This window comes from Lonchura striata, chromosome 1 (assembly GCF_050655825.1).
Source record: "Lonchura striata isolate lonStrDom1 chromosome 1, ASM5065582v1, whole genome shotgun sequence".
Taxonomy (NCBI): Eukaryota; Metazoa; Chordata; class Aves; order Passeriformes; family Estrildidae; genus Lonchura; species Lonchura striata.
The window spans coordinates 26595720-26616768 of NC_140703.1; the positions used below are offsets into that span (position 1 = coordinate 26595720).

Here is a 21049-nt window from a genome sequence, read left to right on the forward strand (position 1 = left end):
TCACTGCTAACCAAGGCTGATTTTGGACCAAATGTTTGGAACTGAAATACTGCCTATCTCATAACCCACCCCTGCCATAAGTCAATTATACATTGCAGTATTTGAAACCAATAAAACAGCTTTTTACTATATGTCATGGCTTTCTTTGGAAGGTATTGCGACCACAGTTGAGTTTGGAAATTCCACACATAACTTATTTTATTTTCTTTAATGACTCTATCCATATATATCTTGTTACCAACCTTTTTGTCCACATGATGTTGCTAATATTTTTTTTTTAATTGCAAATAATATTTTGTTTCCTTGTTTCAGTTTGGCAATGAACTATATAATTTTGTTCCTTATTTAGATGTATTTGCTCAGACAGCTTTCATACTGCCCACAATTAGAATCCACCCTAATTCAAACACCATCACTTAATCACATTCCACCCACTCAGTACAGTGCAGTGGCAGAGATGTCGAGGCATCTGTTGAGAGGACTTAATGCCAGAGTCTGAGCTGTGGTTTGGTCCCATGAAGAGACCTGCACCAGCTTTAAGCCTGTTCAGTCACTTCAGTGGGCAGTCAAATTCCACCAGATGAAGATTTCTTACATATGACCTATGAGTCATCAGGGATTTGTAGTGATATGGCCTAATCCAAAGTTAGTTTTGCACGGGGACAACCTGCTGCTGGGTTCAGCTGGCTTTGAAACAGGCCCTTAGATCTTGACTGGAGCATAGGTAACTGTGTGGTGAATAACTTTATAACCGTGATGTTTCCCAGAGAAAAAACATCTGTCAGCACCCCATTAATTCCAGGAAGAAGGAAAATTTCAAGACAAAATACGAAAACTGTTGTTTTAGTTCCAGCTGCTTTTACCAGATGAGGTATATCTACAATTGCAATGCTTCAGTGGAAAAGAACAACAGTCCTTAAAAGTGAAGAAAATTGAAGGAAGAGTGGCAATTTTTTAATTAAAAGAGAAAAGGGATGAAGGGTGAGGTGATAATTAATTACAAAACAGTATAATGCAAAAGCACACTAAATAAAAAGATATTCTACCTCTGTCCTAGAGAGGTTAAAAACAAACACACACACACAAACACAAACAAAATCAAGGGAAGCCATTTAGTGATTATGAGAAAACACAGTCCTTAAGGGACAGGGAATTGTTTCTCTGTGGCAAGATGAGGATCAATTCCCAGCCCAGGCTCTTCAGTTCTTCCTTTTTCTTGACCCTCTTGCCTCCCTTCCCCCTTCACCTCCCCCTTCACCAGCTGCGGCCTGCCCATCCCTCTGCTGCTGCTCTCCCCTCATCCTTTGCTGTCTTTTTGACTTTTCGCAGTTCCCTAGCAACAGCTGTTTGCAGCTGACAGGAAGAGCTGTGGACATTTTGCAGGCAAAGGGATGGGCAGGGCTTGGCCTCAGCTCATGGGTGATGGCTGACCCCAGGAGCAGGGGACACACAGCAGCCCCAGGGCAACAATTTCTGCACCGATACCTGGTTATGATCTGAAACAGGGGAGGCATCACTTAATTCTTAAGCTTCTATTGTTCTTCTTACTGGTTAACAAAAGGTTACTCATTTTGCTTCACTGGAAATACTTATTTCCCCTTGCCAAAAAATGTGCCTTGCCCAATGGAAAAGCCTGTCAGACATCATCAGGGTGGCAATCCCATGGTAGGGACACATATATTCAAACATGGCACAGGCATCTTCATTCCTCTCACAACAGCTCCGATTTTCATGTGCTGGGCACTGCCCTGACAGCCCTGCAGTCCAGCCCACCTCGCTGCTGGAGGCTGTTACCTCTGGAGCAGCACTGGAAGATGTGTACTAAAGCTCAGCCCTGCATGTCCCTTGTGTGTAGGGACAGCCAAGCACCCAGACACGTATCCCCTTCCACTGGCTCAGCTTCTGTGACAGCAAGGCTCTGTCACAGGGGAGGATGGGCAGCTGAGGGCAGCAGCATCACTGCAGTAGTTACGGGAGCTCAGCTAAAAGAGTGCTACCCTATCATTGTTATTGATGATGTTGTTACTATAATTATAGCTATTGTTGTTGTAATCCTCTTTTAATTTGTCCCACAGAAATCAAACTTGTGTTACTTTATATAGTAGCCATTCCCTCACTACTCACGAACATCTCCTGTCAGAAGTGCTGGAGGTATTCTGGAAAGTATGATGCAAGTTTTTAAACCATTTGATAAGGGCTTTTGAAAACTGGACTCCAATAATTACACTACAATAATTTAGTTACTCTGGAATGGAAAAGTACACCAGCTGAATTTGTAAGATGGGCACATACTTACATCAACTTATAATGCCAAATTATCAAGGCATCTGAAAGATTACATTAAGTAGTTATCTTAGTTTAAAACAGAAGAAGAAAAGAGACAAGGTTTCCTCCATTGCCCAACAAAACAAGTGGCAATGTTTTTTAGCAGGCAGCCATCGATGTTTGAATTCTGTGATAATGTCACAGATTTTTTTTCCTCCTGATTATTTCCAAGCTTCTTAACTATCATGTTGAATAAAGGTGCAGAACTGTTTTGAATGATGGAAATTATATGTCTGGCTGTTGTGACTCTAACCTCATTCTCAGCCTTGTCTTCTTCCAGAGTGGTGTTTTGTCTGTGCCTTTTTGATCCCTGGATGGGCAGGGGCTTGGCAGCCCTGCCAGCCGGTGCACGTTATGCATGAGACAAACCAGTTACCCCACCTGGCACAGCATCCACATCTCTTACTTTCCCTGTTCAGCACTCCTCACAGTGTCCCTCTCTGGCACCCTGCATGTCTGCCAGCCAGCTCTGTCCAGGGTTTGGGGTCCTGTGGCAGGAGGGAGGGTGCAGCCCCCACAGCTGCTACAGGGTATGTGACTTCCAATGCCCACATGTGTTTTGGATAGGAGCAGACCTGCCCCTGCCCATCCCCAATTGACTCGGCATACTACAGTGATTTAGACTGCCCTGAGGCATGCAGCAGTAACAAGACAAACCTTCGTGAAGGATAACCAGGTGCCTTTTCTCTCCTAGCTGGAGAGGCCCAATCTGCACACTGCCTTTTTTGCCCTTTACATCAACAGCAATCATCATCTGAACTTGTACCCCCTTCTCCTTCCTCTACCATTTCCACCTTCCTAGCCCTGCCCCTGTACCTCCATTTCTATGACAGCAATCTCTGCCACCTGGAGGAGCTGTTTTGAAGAGTGGAATAGGATACAGATGGGTAATAGATGGGATGGAGGACTTATGTGTAGGCAGAAGGCTGCTCAGGTAGAGAGAAGGGATTGTGGGGTTTAGGGAAGATAGCAAATTAGCAATGGAGCCCATGTACTCCAAGGAGTAAGAAAGGAGTAAAGGGCATTAGGGAGAAATGGTAAGAAATGTGGAGGAGAGGTGACAGAGCCTATTACCTGTCTTCTCCTATAAATCTGAAATCTCACTGCCAACCTCTCTTGTTCACACATCTCCTGAAATCTACTATCCTTTGCATCAGACTGATGACAACCAAAGTGCCACTGATCCTTCTCACCCTCCCCCACTTTTCAGCCTTTCTTGCCTTTTTCCGCTGCTGCAGAAAATCACTTTTCTTTCCCAAAATGTGCTGGCAGCAGGAAAATTCTCTGAGGCTGAAAAACCTTGAGATACTAGGGTTGTGACCTGATGTTTGGGAACTTACCTTCCAGATTTTCATTATTTTTTTACACCAGCCTCACAGGAGCTGGGCTGTGTCTGCTCTGACACCTCTGCAAACAACATCTCCCTCTCTGGTCCTACTACTAGCCATAGGTGAGACCTCTCTGTTGGGGTAAAAGCAAGCCCATGTCTTATGGCCACACATTTTTGCCCTTTTAAATTTTTTTTCTTCTGTAAATCTCTATTCTTTTTGTTCTTTAAGTTTTTTTGGTTTTTTTTTGGCAATAATAATTTTTTGTCTTCTCTGTAGTCTTAAGCTTGTCTCTTTGTCAATCACCCCGGCTTAGCAGCAAATTAGTTAAGTCTAAGTGCCCTCATTAGACTTGAAATTAGATTAGTGGTAGAGGACAGGAATTTGCACTTCCCAGGTAATATTTTATGCTACACATTGTCTCAGGTAGAGAACACTGTTTTATTTATACAGCTCATATTTTTTAGCTTCTCTCCCAAGTCAGAGGTAAAACTACTTTTGTTTCCAAAGAAATTCTTACATTTTTAGAACTTGAATATGCCATTTGGGCCACATAAATGTATGTTGGCCAGATGTTTAATATCCTTGTTTCAATGTGTTTTGCTGACAATAAAAGAATAATGAATGTTCCTTCAGGACAGCTTGATGTAGATTAGGATACAATAAATGCTTTTTGATTTTTGAGAGTGCAGAAACAGCAGACACGAAAAAATGAATGAAGTATAAATTCTGTTCTTATTTTTCCTCTGTGAACTTAATATTTTATCCACAGATTTGAGTACAACATGCATTATGAGTTGACCAGCCATATACTGTAAAAACAAGGCAAATATACACCTCAAGCCCAGGCACAATGAATGACACATAAATCAACCCATATAATGGGTTTATGGAATCTGCCCCTCCTAGCTATATTCAGTGGATATCTTCAGCTGCCTTCCAGCAAGGCTGAATTTGGGTGACAATCTCGAGTGTTTATGTGTTCCACCTATTGAAAAGATGAGCGTTAAAAAAATACTGACACTACAAGGGATCAAATTTTGCTGTAATTTATCTATCTTAAAATTCTCCAGGAGTTACTGGGTGTGTGTTGGTGTACCTGAAAGCAGCATTAAGCCTACGATTTATGGAAGCAGTTTAGTACAGCGATAAGCCTATCAGAGATTAACACATACATACCGAGTTTCTTCATTTTGTAAACTGCCATCAATCCCCCATACTGCCACCAGAGCAGATAATATCTTCTTGTCTGCAATAAAATACACTCCTTCTAAATCTGGTACCAGAGATATTTATTTCTTGCACAGCTCAACCATATGAATAAAGAAGTCAGAATGACTAGATCAAGTCCAGCACAAATCTGTTGGTATGCAGAGTATTTTATGTCATACGGCGTTATTCAAGTTCCATGCTCAAATATGACATGAGACAACATATTGGGAAGTTGGACTATGAAAAAAAAAAATCCTGGTTCTGCTAAAATCATGGTGGTCTACTCATGTCACTCCTTCCAATAGAATTTATGTCTGGGCAAGCCTCAGTTGTATCAGTGCTGGTATTCTTTTACAGAGCATGGACTACAGATGAAATTGGAAGGTGAATATCCGTGTACTTGAAGCGTATTGTGCAGCTAGGGCTGGTCCCTAATGGTGTATTATCCTCTAACTGTTCACCCCTTTCAGTCCTTAATGGCATAGCAAAAGGGAAGAAAATGGTCTCAGTAATGCAGAGCAATAACCACCACCAAAAGCTGAGCTGTTGTCCTGTGTCAGACAGCACTGCTTTTCACCAGAGGAAAGAGCACTCAGCTATAAAATCAGTAAGCATTTTAAAATAAAATAGAAAAAAATTGTGTTCTGAGGTAGGGCTTAAAATGAGCCTGGGTCTGTACCAGTTGGCATATGTGAGGTTTGTGTGGCATTATTTGGGAGCTGAGAGATGTGAACTGGTTTTTTAGCAATTCCAATGGGACCAACTTTTCCTCAACTTGTGCTCCCTCTCTGTTCTGCTGTGTCTCTTGTCCTGTTTATCTTCTTTTTTCAGCAACTAGTTCTTCTGAAGAACAACTCCTCTTTTTCTTTTTAAATAAGGTACTGCAGCATGCATTATAATAAAGACCTGATCTCTGGTATGACACAAAGATCATCCAGCAAATTGTATAAAGGATAAATGGGTCAAGATGGAAGTCCCATCTCTGGAATGAGATATAGGGATCCAGTGTCATTAAAAGCTGATTTCACTAAAAGTCTCTTTAGGAAAAGCCTCTATTTCCTGAAGGTGGGGTTTGTCTGTGTGGAAGCACGTAAACCTAGAAGACTTGTAGTTACATCCTGCATTATGTAAGATTATGTAAAACCAGCAACAGCAGAGGCATCCATTCTGTGTAGTCAAGTCCTCACTGACAGTGGCCAGCAGTGGTACCTTGGTAAGAGCAGAGAACAGGACTATCATATAGCAACTTCTGCCCTGTATATTCTTCCAGTCTCCAGAGAGTTTTGGCTTAAGAACTTCCTGTACAATACAAGCAGCAGAGCTGCATCATGTAGCTTCTGATGTTTGCTTCTTCCAGGATTGTACTGGATTAATTCTGAAACTCACATGAAGTTCCAGCACCCATTAAATCCTGAGAAAAGGTACTCCAGAGCTTAACTGTGCATTACATAAAGGAGCTGTTTCTTCGCTCCACTTTGAACCTGCCACCTGCCTGCTTTGAACATGTGCTGTGTGATTCCAACACAGTGTTTCTGGGCTCTCCTGCAAGCTGAGGCAGAGAAAATTGTTTGCAGACTCAGCAGTGTTAGGTAGCACACAGCAGCATCAAAGAGCCACATAGGAGATGCTGTTATTTTCATACCACTCCTTTTGGGCTTTCAAGAACCCAAAGACTCCTGATCTTCTGGTCCACCTTATTGACTGGATCTGGCTTTCTGGGTTTTGTGGATGGATGTGCATGATGGCAAGCCTTCCTGGCAAAAGAAATTGCCTGGCTATCCAAAAGGAATTAGAAGAGTCTGTTAGGATTTTCTTCTTTCCTCTGATTCACAGTCATGTTTCATTTCACCAGTGAAAAGCCCTGATGTGACACAGGAGGTTATTCAAGGCCATCCCACAGGACTGCAGCTGAGTAAAAAGTATGGTTTACAACCCCACTAGCAGCTGAGCATGCTAAATACACAACACTCTTGCCAGCATGAAGAAAGCATGTGGCTCCAACAGCTATTTCATGGTAACGATGGAATAGATTTTTCAAGCTGTGCACAAAACTGTGCAGTACAACCTCCTTCTTCCCTCCGAATTGCTCTGCAAGAGGTGTAAAGTAACACAACAAGCACATTTAGAGCTATGTTCTGATTTCATGATAAAGGCTGTTGGTATAAAACCCCCCACCCATTACATGCTTTTTCAGACCCAAGTATTGCATATTGCAAAGGGCAAATGCAAGCTTAGGTCTGCCAACACCATGCCAGTCTTAAGAAGATGAGAGTCTTGGTGTGTGCCCTCCCATGTCCTCTCATGCTCCTTGCCACTACAGGCAGTCCCCTGCAGGGACAAAACATCAGGCAACAGAAATACCAGCCAAAACTGTGCACCCATCTAGCATTACACTCTTACTTGCCTTTGTTGACTCTCTCCCAAAACCATCTCTGTTCCTGTCTGAGAGAAATGAGGCCTCTTCCCTTCTTCCTCCTGAAGGGGGAAAGCCCGCATGGTAGTAAAAAAGTGTTGTTAAAGCAAACTAGGGTTCTAGCTGTTATGGAATAGTTGGGAAATTGTGTGAATATAGAACCAAAAATTACATTCTACAGGTTTCAAATATCACACACGGGATTGCTGCACAGAGAGTGAAAGAGGGTTGTATATGATGGCTGAAATACTGCCAGTCTCTCCCCTGCTACGAAACATGTTCATGATGCCTAGACATAAAGTTCAGTGTTTCATTCCATCTCAATAGGGATTTTATGACTAAAGTGTCGAGGATAAGAAAAGACCAATTTGTAATTTTATTGATCAGGCTAAAGGTCAGGGGCGGATGTGTAGGTCACGGTGCTTCCTCTGAACAGACACAGGACCAAGTGCCTACCTTCTGAAAGCTTAAGAATGAGGCAGGAAGGGAGAAGTTACACTGATGAAACATCTCAGCTGAGATGTCAATCATGACCAAATTGGACAGGCACAGAGATGGGAGGCCTCACAACAGCCACAGCTTTGCCCCCATGCCTGCATGCTCTGGCAGAGGGGCCTGTATATGTGTTTGCTGAGCTGTGATGTGGTAGATGGGCAAACGCCAAGATGCCATTTAATATAATAAAGACATAATTCATGCTGACAAAGTTTATGAGATCAGGTTTCCCAGTGCTAGCTGAACCACATAAAGCATATACTGTCACTACAGGCATTTTGGCTGAAACAGTAGGGGCTTCTGCTTCATGGAGATAGCCTGGAATGTATTTGTCACCATGGCCCACTCTGGGCTGGCTGCAATAGTAGAATAACACAAAACTGCATTGATTCATTGCTGGGAATTTAGTTTAGACTTAAAATGCCATGAAGTTAAATGGTTTCCACAGCAATGTCAGTTTTTCTCCCCTACTTACATTAATTTTGTCCTCATTTGCCCCTGTGAATCAGTACTGAAAGTGAGACTTGGTCTCTGTAGTATGTGCTGTTTCTGGTCTCTCTGTGTTATGATTGCAGAGTAAAGCTGCTTATGGTTGAGACTGTGCTTGCTATGCACAGCTTTTATTAAAGATGGTTAAGCTGACTTTTGTTCCTGCTGCTTCTGAACCATGCCAAGAAGTCATCTTCATGCCTCTGAAAGGTCCCACGCCTGTCCTCCCTGGTTACCCCACCAAGAGTAGCAATAGAAGGAGGCTGTCATATTTTCCTCCCATTTAGGATAGATATATGTAGGCAAACATTATTGCAAGTGGCTTCATTTATGTGTTGCTTTTTCTGACCTTATTTCTTCAGGTGAAGTCTGTACAAAGCAAAAATTGACTTTTGTTTTATGGCAAATCCAATCTTTGTGTACAAAGAAGAAAGAGCCACAAGTGACAGGCTAACACAGCTAAGCTCTTTGAAGAGGAAACCGAGAGCTAAAACCTTCCCTTTTGCTTATTTTCCCACATTATGTTGAAGGTAAACTAAGACTGAAAATAGGCAGTGCTACAAGCCCTTGAAGATCATTGCATGTTCAAAACTTCTCTTAGCTGTTGGTCCTATCGTCCTGACTATAATATGGCTTGATTAGTATCCCACTCCTTCACTAAATTTGCAATGAAGGAAATAATAGTGGTCATTTCTTGGTGTCTGATCCAATCTTGTGGCAGGGAAGGGAGATGACAGCTGTGTCTGTGTACTAGTAGCCATTTGAGCCCTGTTTTCTCTGAATTTGGAATTAACAGAGCCAGTTAGAGGCACTGAGAAGTATAAATTTAAGAATTAAATTTAAGAATTGAGAAGTATAAATTTAAGAATTTAGGTGTGTCAGGAACTAAGATGGTCTGGATGGTCTTGCACATGCTGGAGAAAAGACCTACTTACATTCACATTTTCTTATTCCAAATGTGAAATTGGATGGCTTTTTTCTCTTCCAGTATGGTTTTTGAACTTCAGACAGGATCAGGCTTTATCACACATATACCTTCTAGAAAACCAATTCTTCACCCTCCTTTTCATGCTATTTTTCTCTCTTCCACCTGTTGATCAGCTGAGTAATGAAGTTCCATCACAGGTTCTGGCGATTTTGAGACCTGAGCTCTCATGTCTTGAGGCAGACATTGGCATAGCTAGTTCCATACCTCACTGCTACACAGCCTGGTGGCTTCTCAGTGCCTGCTCCACTATCAGTCAGCTGGAGCTCCTTCTGGCCACAGCAATTTCAAAACTGTGGTCAGGTGCAAGAGTCATAAAAACATGGATGTCTTGTCCAAGAGCTCATTCTAAAGAAAAAGTTGCAGTCATGTGATAACACAAAATCAAATGATAGCTACCTATACCTCAGTTGCAATCTTTATGCCTGGCAGACTTAAGAATATGATGTAACTCTTAGCACTCATCTCCCCTTGATCCATACCTTTTCTCTGCACTATAGAGCTGGAGAACTCACCTACCCTTCCATAACAAAGATTGAATAGCTTAGGCTCTGTGTGTACTCAAATTATAGCCTCAGTTCTCCATTAGTGTATATTTCTATCACCTTCACTACTTACATATTTGAATGTCTGATAAAGAGGTTGTTCTAGGAAAGAAGAAAGGGTCATATTTACTTAGTGTAATAGGAAAATAGAAGAAGAGCAGAAAATTGAGAGCTGCCAGCAAATCAACACAGCATTTTGCAGCTGAGGGGATTTGCATTTAACAGCCAAGCTATTAGACCACATGAGATCTTCTAATTAGCCAGCAGCAGTTGGGGAGAGACATTCCCTGGGTGAAGCCAAACAGCAGCTACAGTGTCTGTGCTGTTGCGTATCAGGGAATGACCCATCAGTGTGAGGGTTTAGGAGGACAATATCAAAGAAGGAGATCCTACACTGCAAATTGTTCAGACTATGAAGGAGAAGGGGTAAGAGGCAGAGATCATTAGAGGAAAAACATGAGGAAGGAAAGCTGGAGGGCAATGGGCATCAGTTTGATTTAGAAGAGCACAGACAATAAAGTAGCCTTTATGTACACAGGTAAAATTTTAGTCTCAGAAGCATCTTATTGGTATGGAGAAAGGCTCCTTTTGATCTCTGATATATAATTGCTGGTTAAGGACACACTGAACTATTACATAGAAATACTTGGGCAGAAGGATTTCAGCAGCCATATAATAAGGGGACATCAGATCAGGATTAGATTTGGGAAGGTTGAAGATGAAGGCAGAAGATAGTTTTGGAGCTAGAAGAAAAGAGAGTTAGAAAAGAGAGTCAAATTCAAAACTGGGGCCCTACTTTGACCTTATAGGCAGAATAGGTGTAGTCTTTCAGAGCTGAAACTGGAGATAATTTTCTGCTAGCCAAGACAGTGCAGTTGAGATAAGGACAGTAAAAAAAAGAACATGTTTCACTATGGACAATTAGTGAACACAGCTGAATTTCCTGTTTTCAACCTACTTTTAGGACATCCTTTGGCATATGTTTCCAGCACCAGGCCAACTCTCCAGGCTGGCACACAGACAAAAGCAAAGCCTGAACTGTTCCCACAGGATCTGCTGTCACCTGTGCATTTTACAAGGGCTTCTGGAACCTTTCCCTACTCATGCTGCACAGTGCAACTCTTCCCCAGGGAGCTGTGAACAAATTTGTCTGTGTGGGCACACATGGGAACAGTGCAAAAGGATCTTCAGTGCAAAGAGGCTTGGTGGGCTAGTGACAACTTTTGCCACAGAGAGGATGTGTTACAACCTCAAGTGAAGCAACTTCCATATTTAGGTCTGTATCTCAGGGTAGGTCAATGACATCTCATTTAAAAAAAAAAAAAAAGAAAACCTAAACAACAAGTATGTGTAAGACATTTTCCTTTTTATTAGTGGATGAAGGACAATTTTATCACCTGAGGACAAGTCTGGTTCATCTTTCCAGAGAAGGGAAGTCCTCACCAGAACATAAACCTGGGAAGGAGAGCCAGGGAGCCACAAAGGTTGGCAGATATTGCCAAGTGATTGTTTCAGAGGCTATGGTAGTAATGTGTAACATTTCTGGTGAGTTTTTAGTCTGAAAATCTTCTTGGAGGAGAACAGAGAGGAGCTCCATAGCCCACTTCAGAGTGAGCAGATGACTCACCTACACCTCTATTTTAAAATCTTAGAATTATTAAAATCATGGGCTGGAAAAGACCTTCAAGTTTGACCATTAACTCAGCACCACCATGGTTCACACTAATCCGTATTCCCAAGAAACACATCCAAACATTTTTTGAACACTTCCAGGAATGGTCACTCAGCCACTTCCCTCAGCGTTCCACTGTTCACAGTTCACTCTTCCAGTGTTTGTCCATCTTTTCAGTCAATTTTTTTCCTAATATCCAATCTAGACCGCCTCTAGTGTGACTTGAGGCCATTTCCTTATCTATCACTGGTTGCCTGGGAGAAAAAGTCAACCCCCACGTGGATAGAGCCTCCTTTCAAGAAGCTGTGGAGAGTGATAAGGTCACCTTTCCTCTTTTCCTTTTCCTTCCCTTTCCTTCCCCTTTTCCCTTTCCTTCCCCTTTTCCCTTTTCCTCCCTTCCCCTTCCTCTTCCCCTTCCCCTTCCCCTTCCCCTCCCACTTTCCCTTCCCCTTTCCTTTTGCTTTCCTCCAGGCTAAACTCCCTCAGCCGCTCCTCACAGGACTGGTGCTCCAGACCTTCCCCAGCTCCGTTGCCCTTCTCTGGAGGGGCTCCAGTACCTCAATGTCCTTCCCGCGGCGAGGGGCCAGAAGCGGGCACAGGCCCCGAGGTGCGGCATCACCAGTGCGGGGGGACAGTCACTGCCCGGCCGCGCTCTGCTGAGCCAGGCCCGGATGCCGCTGCCGTGGTGGCCACCGGGGCATTTTCAGGGCTTGTCCCCGCCGCTGCTCCCCGCTGCAGGACCGAGGCAGTAAAAGGGCTGCCATCGCCTTCCCCGCCGAGGCCGCGGCGGCCGGGGCGCCGCCGGCAGCTGCTCGGGGCCGGTTTCCATGGAGACGGCGGAGCGGACAGTCTGCGGGGCAGCCGTGGCGGCCGGGGCCGGCGGCCTTAACCCTTCGCTGCGGGGCCAGAGGCTTTCCCGGGCAGGGCAGGGCGGCTCCGGCTGGCCCCGCTCGGCGGGACGCAGTAATGCAGGGCAGTGACAGCGTGGGCAGGGGAGGAAGGGGAGGATGAAGAGCGCGCCGGGGGACTGCTGAGCCCGGCTGCCCCGTCCATGGACGCCTGGCCCGGTGACTGCTCCACGCAGCCATCCTCCGCGGAGATCTCCCGCAGCAGGCTTAGGGCAGGCACCAGCCATTCTCCCTGTTAAATATGTAGCAGTTTAACCCAGCCGCATGCTCTGGTGCGAGCGCCGATGGTGCCTGTGGTCACGTTCCAGTGTTGGAATACAGGGTGCGGGCAGGTGGCGGAGATCGGAGCGGTGGGCAGAGCCCAGCAGGGCTGCAAGGCAAAGGAAGCTGCCCGTGTGCGAGTACACAGCCTGGGCTTCGCACGGCAGAGTTGCACAGTTCAGGGTGGTGGTTACCTGCTGAAAAGTGCTCGTCACCATGGTGACCGAGCAATGCCGCATCTGGGCGGGGAAAGCAACAGTCCCAGGGCTTTGCTGTGTGAGACCAATGGGTTAAATGCAGCTGGCTTCACCTTTTGAAGCCAGGGATCACAATCTCTGTTCAATTTGTATTTATGTCTACGATGCAAATTGGTTGGACTCAGCCTGGCACCAACGCAGTGACTATATGCATACAAGGAGGACACCAGGAATGTGTGCTGGTGTCTTCCTAAAGAAGTGTTAGCAGTAGCCCCGAGTGCACCAGAGCACGAGGGTGGAGGTGGCAAAGCTATTGTCTGTCTGGTACTTTGAATAGTAAACTCAGTTTTATCTGAAGATTAAGATGTGTTGGTGTCATTGGGGCTGGGACTCACCAAATTTTAGCTAAGGGCCTTCAGGACTACAAAATATTCAAATTTATGTTTTAGGTAGTTAAAAGTGCATCAGTGTATATTTAGGTATCAGTTTAACATAAATCTGTTGAATTTTAAGCCAAAGAATCTGATGAAACTTTACTGATTGGAGGTTAGTATTTTTTTCATTTGTTTGTGATACATTCAAATAACACTTCTAGCTGTCCATCTTCAGGCATACCAAGAGCTTTCCTGGTGTAATGGAACTTGCGGATTGTTTTTTGGTTTGTTTAGGGGTTTGGTTGGTTTAGTTTGTTTGTTTTGGTGTTGGGTTTTTGTTTGTTTGGGGTTGTTTGGTTAGTTTTGTTTTTTTTGGTGGGGTTTTTACTGGCTGGTTGGTTGGGGATTTGGGGTGGGGTTTTTTTAATTTCTTTGTTTGTGGTTTTTGGTTTATTTTTTTTGCTTTTCTTTTATGTTTTGCGCCCAGCTGATTTGATAAAAAGTTGTTACTGCTCCATGCAAACTTTGATCCTTTTCAGGAAGTCCTAAATATTCATTCCAAAAAGAAAATTCTCTAAAAGCCATCATCATTGGTGTCTCTCAAGAAGGTTAACAGCAAACTCCCCTGATGCTCTGGTAAAATTCTCCGTTACTGCATGTCTCTCTAAGAAGAGGGTAGCTCCTAAACATGAACTAAGAGATTTGGGAGAGAGGGAAGAAGGGAGGGAAGGAGGGAGGGAGGGGGAAAGAGGGAGGAAGGAAGGAAGGAAGGAAGGAAGGAAGGAAGGAAGGAAGGAAGGAAGGAAGGAAGGAAGGAAGGAAGGAAGGAAGGAAGGAAGGAAGGAAGGAAGGAAGGAAGGAAAGAAGGAAAGAAGGAAAGAAGGAAAGAAGGAAAGAAGGAAGGAAGTGTATTCATCCTTCTTCTTAGGATCATGAGAATAAAGTTTGGGTGATAGAAGTATTGGCAGATTCCTGAAGCATTTGGGGAGAATTTTGTTGCAGAAGAGAGGGACTTTTGAGTCCAAGAACTGCTTGCACTTCAGAAGAAAATGCCCATTAGGGAGGTGAAAGACACCAAAAACACCACTCCTGTGTGAGCTCCTCACGGAGTGTCCAGCTGGGTAAGGCAGTGCTGTAAGCACTTGAGTGTGCCCCAAATGAGCTGGGCTATATGTGCATATCCAGGCAGAGGCATGATCCCCAGAAGGAAATTAGCCATATTAGCATAGGGTGGCACTGAGGTTAATCTCCCCCATTTCTGAGCAGAATTCACTGGGTCTCCAAGCACATGTGGCTATATTGTTTCCAGCTCTAGTTATTTGGGAAGCAACAGCCCATGACCAACTCCAGGAAAAGTAGGCAGTAGCTGCATGAGGTACTGAAGCACCACCAACCCTGCTGTCAGCTCTACCAAAGCTGGGTTGGCAACACCCCTTAGAGAGGGAGGCTAATGGCCTCTCAGAAACATCCTTATTGCTTCTATTTTCTTACCTTTGGAGTCTTGAGAGATACAATTCCACATCCTTTCTGCCTCATTTCCTTTCCCAATCCCTTTTATTTTTTCTCCTCCTCTTACACAGGAAATATGCGGCAGAAATCTCTACATCAAAATCTAATTTTGCCTGCACTCCTCAGAATCCACCAGCCACCTCTGGCACTGCCTTGGGGGATCTGTGCTTGGTGTAGCCACATCCTTTGAGACCACTCAGCTCAGGTATGTTTGCTGTAGCTAAACCTGGTTGAAAACTCTGCTCCCTGTCACCCTTCCTCCCTTCCCCTTCCCGGGACACTGAGGGAAAGGCAGCTGCAGCAGAATTACCTGGCTGCTTTTCAGAGGAATGTATCCCAGAGCAGTGAGGCAGCGGCCTCAACCACTCAGTATAATTAAACTCAAGCATCATTTTTGTGTAGCCTGTGCCGTGGCAACCGCAGCAGTTATTCCCATTCAGCTGGAGGGTTTAGAAGGCAGAGATGTGGTATTTCACAAAAGATCCCTCTTGCAGGCAGGGCCTTAAACCATTTCATTGAATGAAATACTCTCAAGAAGCAGAGTATCAGAAGCGGGGGAAAATGCACAGGGTAGGACCACACTATTTCTGGCTGTAGTTCAATAACAGTTCTTAAGGCAGCATCTGATATACTGTTAGGGTGAAAAAGGTTTTTTATACCTGGTGCTTTGGCACCCTGATATCATCTCTGTTTTTTTCTCTCATTCTCTCTTGGGTTCCTGGGAGAGGCAATATACTGTCTTCCCTCTAGTTAAAAAGAGTAGGGGCTAATTGCATAGACAGGTCACTCTGTTTCTGCTGAAGGTGAAAGGCAAAAGGCTTGCTAATTCACACACAGACAGGAGGATATAGCAGTGTACTGTCAGCCATTCCAGGGACCATCAGTAAAGCAGGGTGAAACAGCTTGGCACAGTGCATGCAGCACTTGCCAGGGCAAAGCTCTGGGGCAGGGTAGCAGAAAGAGAAATGCTGATAAAGAAAAGCCAATCAGAGGAGAAAGGAAAAGCATCATAAAAGACAGGGGATCAGGTTGGTTGGTTGTTATTCATGATCCTAAATTCTTTTAACACCATTATGGAGAAAGAAATGTTGTGGCCACAGTACTTTTGCATCCTAGCTATTCTGGACTCTTAACACACTGAATATACCAGCAGGTAGTGCAATTACCCAGGACAGATCAGCAAGAACAATCTGGGTTGGGCCAAAGGGACTGTGAGATCCCTTGCCACTCAGGATGGGCTCTCTGTATTTTATGCTGGAGGTCCTGAGACAGACAGCCAGAACCTGGGTCATGATTTGCTGAAAGGAGCAGCAGAACTGGAGAGACTGGAGTAGGAGCTCCTGCAGTGAAGGCTTGGATTTCTTCAGGGCTTATGGTTTGAGTACTGCTGCCAATGAATGCAAAGGAAATTTGACAACTACCCTCAGCTAGTACAGGAGAATAATATCATGTGAGTCTTAGATAGTGCTTTCCAACAAGAGATCTCATACCTTTATTATTACTGATAGATTTTTGTCTTAGGAAGCAGATAGGTGGAGAAGGCAAGTGAAGTTGTCCAAAATTGCCTGGTAAACTGGTGGTAAAACAAATAGGAAACCTACTGCCTCATACTGCCAAACTGAGTTCACTTGTCACACACAAGGGAACAAAACACAAGGCTGCTGTCTTCCTCTCAGTCCGTCTGAGCTAAAGGAGAAAGCTCTCTCCGAGGCTGTAGATACTGAGGTGTCCTATGCCAGCATGGCAGATGCCTGCGCTGTGTGGCTCCCATGCCCTGTGAGGATCATTGTCCAGACAGCGTGTCTCACTTTGCAACTGGGCTGAGGTATTCCTTCCTCACGTGGAATGGCAAATGGTGGGGAGGTAACTAGATTGATCTCCCTTGTAGGCCTTTCCCTGGGACTCAGTACACAGGTTCCAGATGGTAAAAAGCCCCTGCTGCTTGAATCTGCACAAAAACCTGTGTCTTCTTCAACCTATTTCACAACAGATTTGGCTCACTCTTGGTCGGTTGCTATTTGTACAAATTAAGCTGAGCTGCCAAGAACGTTTGCAAACAGTGAAAAGCAAAGTGGGATGTACAAAGCAAGTCAAAATATGTCTCAGATCTGGCAAAATGCCTGCAGGTGCTTATAACATTTGACTTACTCTAGCCCATGTATTACCCACCCACACAGTCATTCATCCAGCTTTTTCCTGACCTCACGCCCACACACACTTACCCTTTACAGATTCATTCACCTTCTCTTCCTCCCCCTATTTTCTCTTCCAAACACAGTCATTCCCCCACACAAATATACCCTAGACACACTCTTTGTTCCCCACATACAAGCACACATACATTTTTGAGTGCTGAATGCAGTGACTGTAGGTGGTGTGTAACTGTAGGTGGTGTGTAGCAGACGATGCTGTAATCTTATACCTATGCTGTGAAAAAACCTTTGGGATTAGCGAGCTGAGAGCTCTGATTGTTCTCACTTTCATGTCGAATACCCCTAATCCAGTTTATGGGGCTGAATGTTTCCATCCTTTCCTGAACTCTGCCATTGTTTTCTGCTAGTCTTCCTCCTACTCCACTTTTCCTCTTTCTCCCTATGCTTTTCCTTTTCCACGTTGCTACTGTAGACCACGGTGTTTCAGAGAGCTTGGCCATCCTCTTACCTCTCCATGACCTAACACTGGCCCTGATTACCTCACTGAGAGGATGAGCAGGGATGAGCAATGAGCCTGCCATGCAGCATGGGGCACAGGGCAAGAAATCCTGCAAGGTATGGTGAGGTCAGAGGTAGAGATGGTAAGTGGTGGGGTGAATCTTGCTGCCATCCAAGCAGCGCTGAGTCTGCCTGGCATCGAGCCTGCCTCTAATGGAATGTGACCCACCGCTGGGAATGAGCTCATCTGTAATCCACTTAATTGAGTTTTATGAGCAGGCTTCTCACATCGGGGAGCCAGCCTGCCTTCTTCCTAGCACACACCCTCCTTTGCTTGCTGCCTGGGGAGGAGAAGGGGAGTGGGGGCGTGTGTGCACTACTCCAGCGAGCCGGTGATAGTCTGGCTTCTGATTTTCTGCCTGCCCTAGAGAATGTGCAGGGGGCTGGTCAGACATGCTCTTCAAGACACCCACTGCCTCATGGTGTAATGTGTGCTTCTGCTGCAGGATGCTCGAATTTCCATGTGACTATTGGTAATGCTGTCAGAACTGCAGAGCCTTAAGTTTTCTTAGCATTTTGGTCTCTGTGCAAGCACTGGGTACTGGGAAGAGATGCTTTCATGTATGCATGAACCACCTTAACTATGAGTCCAAGTATGATGGGGCAGAGTCACTCTGATCTCACTCCTCCTTTCAGTGTGCAGTGATCTAAGTAGTGAAGCTGTCAGGATCCTGTAAGAGCCTTTGTTTACACTGTAATATCTTGCCATCTTTAGCGTTTGCATCATCATTTGTTTGTACTATGTGAATTGGTCACATAAGAATCAGCTAACAGAAATTTGTCTGCTGTCTGCCAAGGGATTTGCAGGCTTGAGTCTGTCTGGTGAAAGATGCAGCCTGTTTTCTTGGTGAAGCAGAACAAAGGGAGAAAGAGAAAGTGAGGGAGAGAGGCTGCTCCCCAAGGGAGTGCTACTTTCCTTGGAAAAGGCTAGTAGAGACCCTCTGGCATGCAAAATTTAGGATATATTCCTTCAATGCTGGCATAAATGTCTGTATTTGAAATAAGTATTGTGTCACTTCTAGTCTACTTTGTAGAAGAAAACTTTTCATGATTTCAGATCAAGTGTTGCATACACATTGCAGAGCAGTAGCTCAGCAGTTCCACAAATCCATAACTTTAAGGAAAGGTCATGGCATATAGAAAGGGAAGTGTACTGACATGTTAACACAAAGCCCATAACAGACCTGTGCTGGTAACAGCAGGGTCACCACTCTGTATTCAGGTGTTTCTTAAAATCCCCAGACACTGGATTCATGTAAATGCATGATAGTAAAAGATCTTATTTTTGTAAATGTGTGTTTTTTATCTTCGCAGTTGCAAACAATACTGAAAAATTGGATCAGAAGAAATCTGAGGATTCAAAACCTAGAGAGAAAAGAAAAAGAATCTATATGGATTCTTCTATATGTGGGGTTTTTTGGGTTTTTGTTTCATTATTGTTTTGTGTGTGTGTGTGTGTGTGTTTTTTTGGGTTTTTTTTGAATGGCATGTGTTTTAAACCAATCTGACACAGAGGTACAATGACATTCTATTGACATCCCAAGTCTGAGCTACTATAATGACTGTTCAGGATGGTTCATTGTAACTGTACTGCAGATGAAGTGCCTGTTTTCTTCCCTTCTTCTTTTTGAATTCAGGACTCTCTCAATTATAAAATCATAGAATGATAGAATAGTTTATGTTGAAAGGAACCTTTAAAGGTCATCTAGTCCAATGAGTAGGAACATCTTCAACTAGGTCAGTCTATTCAGAACCCAGTTCACCCTGAACTTGAATATGAGTTCACCCTGAACTTACCCTGAACCTTGGATATTTCCAGGGATAAGGCATCTACCACCTTTCTGGGCAACCTGTTCCACTATTTCACCACAAAATTTCTTCCTTGTATCTAGTCTACCATCTTGTCTTGTCACAACAGGACCTGCTAAAAAGTCTGTCCCCATTTTCTTGTAAGTCCTCTTCAGGTACTGAAAAGCCTCATTAAAGTCTTCCTTCAGTCATTTCTTCTCCAGACTGAGCAGCCCCATCTCTCTCAGTCTTTCCTAAAAGGAGAAGTGTTTCAGTCCTTGGATTGCTTTTGTTATCATCCCCTGGATCTGCTCCATCAGGCCCATGTTTTTCCTATGCTGTGGACCCCATAGCTGGATACAGTGCTTCAGGTGGGGTCTCATGAGAGCAGACCAGGGGAGTAGAATCCCCTCTCTTGATTTGCTGGTCATGTTACATTTGAAGCAGCCCAGGATGTTCTTGGCTGTCTGGGCTGAAAGTGCACAGTGCTGGCTCAGGTCCAGCCTCTGATTCATCACTACCTCCTTCTCGGCAGAGTTGTTCTTAACCCCTTCATTCCTCAATCTGTATTGAAACTGGGTTGCCCCAACCCAGGTGCTGGATGATGTATGTGTCTTTGTTGAACCTCCTGAGGTTCACTTGGGCCCACTTCTCAAGCTAGTCCAGGTCCTCTGGATAGTATCTCATTTTTCAGGCATGTCAACCACACCACTGAGCTTGCTGTCATCTGCAAACTTGCCAAGGGTGTGCTTGAGCCCCTGATTGTATTGATGAAGACATTATACAGTACTGGTCCCAGTACAGACCCCTGAGAGACACCACTTGTCACTGGTCTCCATCTGGACATTGTGCTTGTTTTAGTAGTTTACTACTATCCTCTGGGTGGGATTATCCAACCAGTTCCTCATCAGCTGTTGTTTTTCAAAGAAAGTCTTTTTGTCTCACAGTCACCTACAATGCAAATCCAGCCAGGTCAGCAATTCTAGTGCCTTTCTTATTTTTTCTAGACTTTTGTAAAATAAGCACTGCAGGAATTAAACATTCTTCCAGTACCCAGCATCTCACTCCCAGCTCCATGTACACATATGTGTGAGGAAGGGCTTTACTCACACACAAGGAATCTACTACTCTACTGCTACCAACGCAACAGATAAATTTTTTGCAAATCTCTAAAAGACTGATATTCAGTGGGACAAACTTAGACAGAGACTGCCTTGGAGTCAACAAAGATACTTTTTTTTTTCTTTCATACTGTTTACTTTAAAATCTGCAAACAGTCATCCCAGCATTACATGAAGTCCCCAAATGGCCATGCAATCTGGATAGAGGTAACACTGTTCCAATGAATCCAATGCTGGAAATATACTGTTCCACTTAAAAACATTCTTCTGTTATGTCCTTTCACTGTGAAACTCTTGACATGATGTTCGATGCTATTTTATCCCTTGAGTAATACTTAGCTTTAAAAATGGCAGGAGACCCTTGCTATTGCCTCCAACTCTCTGTTTGTAGGATCCACACAAAACATATGGTACTTGAAGAAAGGAAGAGCTGTTAAAAGGATGAAAGCTGTTCCAGTAAATGTGGTTGTTAGGAGCCAGTGCAATATCTGTCATCGATGAAAGCAAAATATTTTAGGGCATTTGTACTTTATGGCACAAATATTTTTTAGAGAAATTTGGTGAAAATATTTTTTTTGAGAAGTAGACTGTCCAGGAAATTTCTGCTGTCATGTCTTGTAGCACTAGAAATGTCAAAGTTTCTGCAAAGATCTGCACAGTGTTTCACTCCACTGCCACTTCAATCCCAAAGAGAAACTTCTGTATCATTTCCTACC

The 21049-nt window shown here is 44.1% G+C and overlaps 1 long non-coding RNA gene across 1 annotated transcript in view; it reads left to right on the forward strand.

The window, feature by feature from the left end:
• Positions 1–7895: 7895 nt before the first annotated feature.
• The window catches only part of LOC146768627 (uncharacterized), a 34661-nt gene continuing 21507 nt past the window's right edge, over positions 7896–21049 (forward strand). Inside the window, exon 1 of the long non-coding RNA XR_014952896.1 lies at positions 7896–14918. This is a non-coding gene — a long non-coding RNA (uncharacterized LOC146768627). The remainder of the gene's footprint in view (positions 14919–21049) is intronic.